The following is a 9,926-nucleotide window of genomic DNA, read 5'->3' as shown; positions in this document are numbered from 1 at the left end:
TCCATCCAGGATGAAAAAAAACCATAGATATGTCAAAAGACAAGAGTATCTTGTTTATAAGATTTAGTTACAACTATGCGATTGAGGTGGGTAAACTGGGGACGATTTCCAGGGATGCTTGAAATCTGAATTGATGACTCTACAATTTTGACCGTCATATTAAACATTTTTGTGGCTGGTGTGGGAAGATAAACAGTCTAGACACAATAAAATGGAAGAAGGGATAATTCATTGCATCATTTTGTTAATAATAATAATAACAATAACAATAAACTTAAGATTCTTAACCAGAGAATGGTTACCAACACACACACACACACACACACACACACACACACACACACACACACACACACTTACTATCCTGGACCTCTGCCAGATACTTGATCTTAACCACATTAAAAATCTTAGGCTGCAATGCCCATAATGGCTCCCACACAGACAGCTATTGGCATAGATTTGCAAGAACAACTAAAGTCAACTTCAAAATAATGTCAAATCAGACAAAGCCATCAGCCCTGCACTCACCAAGCCAAAAGGCAGCAAGCATCCTTTCCTCCCAACCCTCCCCCAAAGATCCCCCATCCCTGCTGTTCTGCAGGCTGTAGATGAAATGATGAAACTAAAATTGGGGGACACGGGGAGTAAGCAGTAAGGAGCAAGCAGCATGTCCCCACTTGCTCGGTACAGCCTTTTTGAGAGTAGAGGAAAGAGCTCCGGCCTCAGAGTAAATTTAACATTTCATTCCCTGAGTAACCCTTAACTCTAAACATTGGCCTAAGAGGTGATAACAGGGGGCTGGGCTCAGAGGTTGAGAGCGTTGTCTGCTCTTCCAGAGGTCCTGAGTTCAATTCCCAGTAACCACCTGGTGGCTCATAATCGTCGGTAATGAGATCTCATGCCTTCCTCTGGTGTGTAGGTGGACATGCGGGCAGAATGCTATATCATAATAAATAAATCTTTTTTTTTTAAAGAGTTGATAACGACCTAACAGAAACCTCCTATCTGAGAAGTCGCCCTAAGGTCTTTGTATATTCAGGATAGACATGTTTTTCTTTGCCTGTGTAAGAAGTGAGAACTCTGCCACTGAGCTACTTCTCCAACCTTACACCACCTGGACATCTGGGGTAAGCCCTTTAACAGCTTGCTACATTTGTGACAGAACGGAGCAGATCAGCTTCTGATGCTCGGAGGAGGACAGTGGGAGAAAGGGACACAGCTTGGCCATGCTATGGTCTCTCTCTCTCTCTCTCTCTCTCTCTCTCTCTCTCTCTCTCTCTCTCTCTCTCCTCTCCTTCTATGCTTTCCCTTCCAAAAGCTATTGGGAGAAAAGATCAAAATCTAAATGTTGCTTAATTACCATAAGTTCCTGTGACATCATCTTCCTGCCCAGGTGTGTAGTTAACATCTGTCCAGAAAAAAACCAGTGTCCTGATAACCACGTGTGTGGTCCATCTACAAACTGCTCTGTCTGTTGTTTAATTGTAGGGGGGTGTGTGAGTGTGTGTGTGTGTGTGTGTGTGTGTGTGTGTGTGTGTGTGTGCGCGTGCGCGCGCGCGCACCCTGAGGGCAGGGCTTGGAGTGGGTGGATATAAGATCAGTGAGGGAAGAATCAGACACCGGACACCATTCAGTTTCATTTCCTGAGGGACAGGACAGAGAGGAAGCACATTTGGGTATGGCTTCTCCTACTCTGACAGCCTCTGACTCTCACAGGCTTCGTTCATACATAAAACTGTTTCCTCAGAAATGATAGTCATTGATTACACAGCTTTTCAAGTGTACTTATTTCTACAGTCTTCCTTGATCACCTAGGGATGTTGAAAGAGGAACAACGCAAGCAAACAGTAATCTTATAAGAACTAAAACTTAACATTATGATAAAATCAAATTCCTTTTAACTCAATATCTTCTTCCTGGAGACTGGTGTCATAAAGCCTTGTGGTTGCAGAAATTCTAGACAGGGTGGCTCTATTTGAATTTGGTTCTGTTTCATTCTGACACAAAATTAATAGAGCAAACATTATTCCCTACTGCCTGTTATATCAAGCTTGGCTTCTGGAAAAGTCCCATCTCCCTGACCCCTGTTTAACTCTGCCTTCCCTTCCTCTATATTTCTTTTACATTTGCCATAAGACCACCATCCTTTTTCTTTGATTCTTAAAATACCGTGCAGCCCTTGCGTAAGCAAAGATGGTTTGTTCTTTGTTTTTCTTATAATATCAGAAAAGTTCCGGTCTCACAAGTCTGTTCAGGAAGGCAGACAGCTCACTGAGCCAAATATTTTCCTCTGTGTCTCTGTCATGAACCCTTGTTTCAATATCATTCCTATCTTTATTACAACTCTGTAAGGAACGGAAAAGCATCAGCGTTCCTAAAGCTGCTCAAGTTTGCCTGCAGGAGGGTACCAAGGCTTGTCATTAACTGTACGATCACAATCTCTTCCTAGTCACACCAGTTCCTTGCTTTTGAAGCTGAACATAAAAATTACAGTTTGTCGGCTTCTAGAATTCCCCTAAGTTTTTCTTCTTTAATAATTTTTCTCAAATCCTGTCTCATTCTTACTAATAACGTTCGTTAATGTCTAAGTAATAAATCCTAAGAAAGACTCAATTTTCTACATAACTTCTTCCTGAAGTACTTGCATTCATTTCATTCTTGTTTACGCCAGCTTTTCGTTATCCCAGCTCTAGCTTTCGGAGGGAAACCTTTAACAATGAAGAACGTAAGTTTAAGCAAAAGGTATGTAGCAAATTTACACCAAGGACAGTGAAGGGTCAGTCCAGGTCATCCAAGTGTTAGAACTTTGTCAAACAGCACCTTCAGGACACTTGGCCCGGTCATGCATAGGTGCATTTGTAGGTGCATGCATGTGTGCACATATATGAGTCTGTGTGTCTCTGTGTATGTAGTACCTTTCACCCTTCGTTTGAGTTACCCTCACCAATTAGCCTGGGATTCACCACTCAGACCAAGATGGTTAGCCCATGAGTTTCCTGGGATACTACACCCATCCTGTCTCCCATCTTGTAGCTCTGGTTACAGGCCTGCACCACCACATCCTGCTTTGTGCGCGGTGTATTGGTTACTTATCTTGTCATTGCAACAAAATATCTGATCAAAACAACTTTGAGGAAGGAAGGGTCTCTTTCGGCTTATAGTTCAAGGCCAGGGCTACTCTGACAAGGCGATCTTGGCAACAAGAGCATGAGGCTAAGGCTTACCTCACACCCGTGGTCAGGAAGCAGAGAGCAACCAGTGTTCCATGCTCAACTGGATTTCTCCTTTTCATTCAGCCCTGGACCCCAGCCCACGGAACAGTGATACCCACGTTCAGGGTGGACTTCCCACTTCTCTAGATACTCCCTCACAGATGTTCCCAGAGACTAACATAATCCAGACAAGGTGTCTAGGATTCTAGGTGATTCTAGATCCTACCTGATTGACATTAAATATTAACCATCACACACGGATTCTGGGGATCTGAACTTAGGTTTTCATGCCTGCAAAGCAAGTACCTTACTGGCAGAGCTGCCAGCCCCATTCTAACATACCACTAAAACCAGGCCCATCCTTGGATACCACTAAAACCAGGCCCATCCTTGGATACCACTGAAACCAGGCCCATCCTTGGATAACACTATGTTTGAGGATTCAGCATAACGTCCTTAGGATTCATCCAAATTGCAGCATTACCAATAATTCATTGATGGTTTTTTTCCTGTGGTAGAGCAGGAGGATTCTATGATCAAATCACACACACTGCTCCACGGGTCACAAGTGAGAGGGCGACTGGATTGTTTCCAGACTAGCTTTTATAAATAAAAATTTGTTCAGTGTGTCTGTACAGATTTTTAAGTGAACGTCGTTTGCCACTTCCTGGGATGTGTGCCACCATAGGATGCTGGGTAGCATAAGAAGTACATATTTGATTTTCCAGAATTAATGCCAAAGTACGTTCCGTGGTGCTAAATCATGTTACTTTCCCATTGGCCATGTATGAAAACTCAGATTTCTCCAAATCTTTGGAGAAATTGGAGTTTTAGGTTCCAACATTGGAACCTAAAAATTGTTTAGCCATTCTAGGAAAGTGCACACTAGTTCCTCAGGAGCCTCCTCTCCATGGCTTATAAACAGGACCTGCTTCACATGGACCAGTCTCTGTCTCTGTGCCCTAATGTCTTCTCTTTATTGTGTTTTTTTTTATTCTTCCGCGATTATTCTAGAGACTGAAACAGTCTGTCCTTCAGGACAGTTCATTAAGAAAGAACATAACCCAGTATGGTGGTACAAACCTTTAATCCCAGCACTTGGGAGACAGAGGTAAATATATGTGAGTTTAAGGACAATGTAGTTTACACAACAAGTTCTAGGACAGCCAGGGCTACACAGAGAGATCTCAGTTCCCTGTCTCAAAATTTACTCCCCACGCCCAAAAAAAAAAAATAATAAGTATTTTTTAAAATAAAGTAAACAAGAGTTTCAAATAGCTTTAGGAAGACCCTGAAACTGATCAGATTCACTAGGCCCCTCCCTCCTCAAGAACATACAAACAGTAAAGACTGCTGAGAATGCCTGTCAGACAAGACAAGACGCAAAAAGACTATGAGACCAGACCAGCTGCCTGGAAGAAGCAGAAGCCAGCCTGAGCTGCCTGGAACAGGCTCAGCCCAACTGAGGTACCTGGAAAGGACACTCTCCCACCTGTGAAGCTGCCTGAAGATCATGCAGTGCATTCCAGGATCCCAGGTTTTATTAGTTGTCACCAATGTTGGGGTGGGCTATGGTGACGCAACTGAGTCCTTTCTGCTTCTGTAAATAACCCTTCATACCTATAGGTAACCCCAACAAAACTCACTGGGTCCCCAAACTGGACTTGGGTGCTTTGGTAATATCCATACTTTGCTTTGTCATATACTTCCTGGAATAAGCTGATGTGTGTACCTTGTCTCCTCAGGAAAACTGTCACACAATAACAATTTCATGCATATGTGGGACTGTAACTGTGTCCACTTCCTGTTGCCCTCTCCTATCCTCATTCCATCCTGGGTACAACTCTCCCTGGATGTGTTCTACCCTAAATGGTCATGGTCTGGGATGTGGGGGACTGAGATTTCCACATACAACTACTCGAGGGACACAGTTTAATCCATAACAATGTCTTGTGTGTTTGATGAAATAATCTAAGGAGATGCTCCAAGTGTGTGTGGTTTTTTTTGTTTTGTTTTGTTTTTTTTGTTTTTTTTTGTTGTTTTTTTTTTTTTTTTTTTTTTTGCCAGATGTTTGTTGCTTGCCACGGCCTCCTTAATGAAATAGAGATCTTGATTTCTATCACAATTCAGGGAACTAAAAGTTCAAATGTTATCCAGGCTCTGGGATGAGTCTTGTGGTGGATGACAGGAAGGGGGGATCCCTTATCCAACCAGCAATCACTAAGACATGGGTAGCCAGATGGATCCCTCCACAACTGTGTCTCCTCGCAATCCGCAATCCCCGGGGATTGCCTGAGACTACGATTCCCCGAGCACCTAAGAATGTCCCACTATGCTGTCCTTTGTAAAGTTCCACAGAGCCAATCACCATGGGAACCAAGTGCCAATCACTGGAGCTCTCAGAGGAGTAGGGGCATACAATTAAATGGCATCCAACAATAATATTAGGCCACCTGCAGTGAGAGGAAAAGAAAGGTGAGTCACAGATTTAAAACTAAGTATCTACACTACATAAAAGTAAATTAATTACAAATTGGCCAAAACGGAAGAAAGAGAAAGAAGAATATGTTGTGTGTACTGAACCCTTTATATTTCTTAAGGGAAGCAAACTGATCCTTTTATTCATAGTGATAAAAGAAAAACAAATAAAAGGGCTAGTTGGATGATCATTTCACATTCCTAGGGTCAATCCCCAGTACCACAGAAAGAAAGAAAGAAAGAAAGAAAGAAAGAAAGAAAGAAAGAAAGAAAGAAAGAAAGAGAGAGAGAGAGAGAGAGAGAGAGAGAGAAAGAATAAGATGAGTTTGCTAGTCAGAGCTAGTAATAATAAGATAAATAAAAATAGTGGGGGCTGGGAATGGCGGTGCATATCTTTAATCCCAGCACTTGGGAGGCAAAGGTAGGTGGATATCTGAGATCAAGGCTAGCCTGGTCTACTTAGCAAATTCCAGGCCAGCTAAGAATAAAAAGTGAGACCTTGATGAAAAAACAACAAATAACAGCCAATGGTGGTCTCTGAAGTGTGAGCTCAGGAGGATTCTCGATCTGCATACGTTTCTCTGTTATTTAAAACAGATGGGAAAGCGCTGTTACCAAGACAAGGTAGCCCTTTATCTGGTAAGCCTCGGATGGTTCAATTCTTTACGCATCACTTTTTAAACTATAGTGCAAGCTCATCTTGCTTGTTGCTAAGATAAGTTGGCTGTTAAAAAGAAGAATCACAATTCTTCTGAGAAACAGAGGAAAGGGAAGAAGCATGTGTGTGAGTGGAATTGGGGCAGATGGGGCCAAGAAACATGTCAGTGGTGGATCGAGTCTCAGGTCTCTGATTTGCTCCCACTTCTTCCACAAGAAATCACGTGAGCGGACCAGAGTATGGATGTGCTCCAACGGGTCTCCATTTCTTATTCAGACTCTGCAGGCATCTCGAAATTTACAGTGCATTCTACTGTCGCTGAGGCTGAGAAAGGATCTTTCCTTTCAGCGAGGGTCAGCCCCCTACCCTTGACAGGAGACCAAACTGGTAAGGTTGCATTCCAGTGTCCTCTTGTGCTGTTTGCTCCTCTTCTTCTGTGTCTCCTCCCCAGGGTGGGAGGAGCAGAAAGTCATGGTGCTTCCTCCTGTGGGTGTTATCAGAACCATCTGAGAGCGTCCTAAGCGGGTTTACCCAGACCCGCAAGTTCCTGTCTTTCCCTTCATTCCCACCATCCAGATCTGCCACGGTAGAAATAGCTGCCTCTTGCATTCTCTAAGAAACAGAGTGATGGGCAGCTATTGCTACCAACTGTGGCCGCAGCAGCAGAATAGGTGAACCAGGCCGCTGCTGGGGGGGGGGGGGGGGGCGCCACTGCCAGGGCAGCAGCTCAGAGAAGAAGGATGAGGAATAAGAAACTGAGATCCCTCTCCTCCTGCTTCCAGAGCCCCATGGTGTCACCAATCCAAATAGAAACAGAAGGAAAAGGACTCACAGGATGGGTTTCCCAGTGCCCACTCTCTTTGGATGCCAAACGGCAGAGAAAGATGACAATGGAAGAATCCTCATGGCCCACGAGACTATCCCTCACATCTCCTCCTGTTCCCTAGGGTTTTCAATGCCTTGAAAAGGGGATTTTAAAAAGTAAGGGCATATCCATTGCAATAATGAACTTAATTAGGGCCATACTAGACATGGGTTAGAAACTCCAAAGCATCAGACCCAAAGACTTTCTCAAAACTGCTCCCCGCACCCAGTCCTAGAGGAGAACCAGCATCTTTGTGATTCCCCATGACTCTCAGCCCTACTGATGCTGCAGGAACTTAGGTGACAGTAGGGTGGGATGAGGGGACATTTGCTTTGTTAATTCCATGATTCCACTGGTTGTATGAGTCTACTCATCTACCACTGGTTACATCACTATTCAGATGCTAAGGTCACATGGTAACATAACATCAGGAGGGGAAAATGGGGATTGGACATGGTGACACATGTCTGTGATCCCAGCCTTGGGAGGGAGGTGGGGCAGGAGGACCAGTAATTCAGGGTATCCTCAGCCAAATAGGGATCCATTTCTAACTTAAAACTCAAAATATCACAAAGAAGAGGTGAATGGGCCATTGCAACCGGGTGAAAGCCCTTTCCACCAAGCCTGAGGACCTAAGATAATCCTCAGAACCTCCATAGTGTAAGGAAAGAACCAGATGGGGCTCCCACAAGCTCTCCTCTGACTGCCACACAAGCAGTATGGCACATGTACACACACAACTAAAAGGGGAGGGATACTGGGCTGCACTCGCATCTTCAAAGACGATCTCTTCAATTCTGTGTTCACAGAAAGTAGATTTTTAAGTTCCCCAAAAAGGGGTGGGAGGAAATGTGAGACAAGTCCAGCAGACCGAGGAGCTGTCCTGAGATCACTCTCGAAAAGGACCCAAGAAAGTCCCTCTGTCTCCTTAGATCTCAAAGTACTCCTGAGCTAGGTGAGGACCTTGTAAGGGACATTCTCTAAGGAGCATGCTGGATATTGGGGAGCAGTAACAGATAAAACAGCAGGGTCTTGGCCCTGAGAGTCCTGTTTGAGGAAGGAGTTATCTTCCTTGGGAGCTCATCTCTCCGAGGGGGCTCCTGGTGGGTGAGCTCACCAAGAGCGTCTTCTCTTTGTGCTCCAGAGAGGATGTGCCCTCCTTTCACCTGAGGGCCTCCTGCCCTGAATAGTCCTCTGAATTGCCAAGCGGTGGGTGCTTTGGGGGGGGGCATTCCCATCTGTGTCCCCTGTGTGATTGGTTTTGCTTCCCCTCTGCTTTTTAAGTCGGTTTCATTTCATCCACACCTTAGATTTAATTTGGATATAACGGGAATTATCAATCTGGTTTTTTTTTTCCCCATTCACCTGTAATCAATGCACAGTGGGGAGGAGGGACGGAGGATGGAACACGGTGGTTTCAAATCACGCACTGTGTGAAACCAGGAGCCAAACTCTCATCCCACGCTCTGCAGAATGGGGGAAAACGTGCTCAATCTTACCAAATAGGACCTTGAGGGGAACCAAGGAGAACGTGCCTGGTTAAACAACCCACTGACACGGTCACTGAGCTGAGCAGTAACCCTCTTTCTTCTGCTGGGACGTACATCAGTGAGTCACTCTTTACCGTCCATTCTTCACACAGACCCCTTCTCCCAGAGAGAGCTTCCATCAAGGAAGGAAACACTGTGAGGGCTCTTCTGAACGGTGAGAAGAATGGCCTCTTATTTCTCCAGAGATCACAGCTTACAGCTCCTCCAGGGCCTTCCTATGCTTCAAATATGCCTTTCCAATGCCACTCAAGACCTCATCCTCCTTCTGGCTTCCTGCTTTATGCACAAAGTGCTCCACTCAGGCACAAATCTTACTCGCTGTGCACATAAATGCCTCTAAGTGCAGACAAAGCCATACTGAATCCTCGCTTCAGAGCCATTTTTCTGGTCAGCATCAGTTATCTGAGTGCCCATAAACAACTCTAAATACGCACAGAGCTGCCTCGCACAAAGAAAGAGGCTGGTGGATTTAGTCTCCTCACACTGTAGGTCTGAGCGTGCTGACACCTCTTAGTCCATCCTCAATTCCCCTTTTACCTTAAATGATCGAGCAGCACACTGTCCCTCAGCCGTGGATTTATTTATTCACTGAACAAAGACTGAGAACAACTGGGCCACCGACTAAACTGAGAACTAGAGATATAAAGTTCTCTGTCCCCGCTCCCTGGTGTGGTACACCATTTCTAGGCCCAGTTCTTCTCCCCTTTCTCCTAGCAAGCATTCAGTCTCCTCAAAGCCTTAAAGCAGGATCTTTTTTCTTGGACAGAACTGTTTCAGTCAGGGGGATGTCACGATCACAGAGCCTGAGCGTGTCCCTGGCTCTCTCCCATTGAGTATAGGTATTTGAATTGTAGTATCATTCCCTGTCATTCAGAGGACCTGAGGTTTCAAACAGCGAGCTTGGGCTGTTGGGATAAAAGACGCTCTGTCTTCATGAACATTCCAAGAATCCCCAGTCTCGATAGGCTTCTTAGTCTCCACAGTCCTGTCTCCCCCCTCTTTTCTCTAAAGTGTGAAACTAATTTTTTTAAGATTTACTTTATTTATTGTACATGCATAAATACTTTATGTGCATGTACACCGGTGTGCCAGAAGAGGCCATCAGATCCCATTGCCCGTGAGCCACCATGTGTTTGCTGAGGACTGAACTCAGGACCTCTGGA

This window comes from Rattus norvegicus, chromosome 1 (genome assembly GCF_036323735.1).
Source record: "Rattus norvegicus strain BN/NHsdMcwi chromosome 1, GRCr8, whole genome shotgun sequence".
Classification (NCBI taxonomy): domain Eukaryota; kingdom Metazoa; phylum Chordata; class Mammalia; order Rodentia; family Muridae; genus Rattus; species Rattus norvegicus.
This window is presented reverse-complemented; position numbering follows the sequence as displayed.